Source organism: Entelurus aequoreus, linkage group LG08 (genome assembly GCF_033978785.1).
Source record: "Entelurus aequoreus isolate RoL-2023_Sb linkage group LG08, RoL_Eaeq_v1.1, whole genome shotgun sequence".
Classification (NCBI taxonomy): domain Eukaryota; kingdom Metazoa; phylum Chordata; class Actinopteri; order Syngnathiformes; family Syngnathidae; genus Entelurus; species Entelurus aequoreus.
The window spans coordinates 9,462,657-9,463,471 of NC_084738.1; positions in this window are offsets into that span (position 1 = coordinate 9,462,657).

Genomic DNA, 815 nt, shown 5'->3' on the forward strand with positions numbered 1-815 from the left:
AGAAGAAGAAGAAGAAGAAGAAGAAGAAGAAGAAGAAGAAGAAGAAGAAGAAGAAGAAGAAGAAGAAGAAGGGTGGGTCTGTCAGCGCTGCAGCCTCGGCGCGCCACGGGAGGGGAGTAGCATCGCAAAGCGGTCCGGGCTCGGCTTAGCTCGGCTCGGCTCGGCTCGGCTCGGCTCGGCTCGGTATAGCTCGAATCCGTGCAAAAAAAAGGGCAAAAAAAGAAGGGGCCCTTAGTCAATGCTGCGAGTGTGCGTGGATGTGTTCCGGTGGACGTTTTGCACCGGGAATGAAGCCAGTGACGGTGTGTGTGGCTTCTAAAAGCTGCACCTCCTCTTCCTCCTCTTCCTCTTCTTCCTCCTCTTCTTCTTCTTCTTCTTCTTCTCCTCTGCACCCCTATTCCCTCTCTCTCTTTGCCCTAATGCTTGACTTGTCAGACAAAGGCAATACATGCCAACACTTTTGTCACTCGCCGGTGCAAAAATAAAATAAAATATGATTATTCATTTTTTATTTTTTATTTTTTACCAGATTACTCGATTTAAAAAAAAAATGTATTCATTATTAAATGGATTTAATTAGGTCTAAACTGGGTGCCGTGTTGAAGGGGAAGAGGTCCTGATGATGGACCCGATCATCGAAGTCCCGACGACGGTGATGTCCTAGGATGTGCCTGCATAAAACAATACCACTCTTCTTCTGTAGATGGCGCTGTATGGTTTGACATGCGTGCACCTTTTTTTTTTTTTTTTTTAACTTTAGACTTACACTACACAAAAAGTCAAACTCGGTGACGTTTTTCTCGCACCTGTTATTT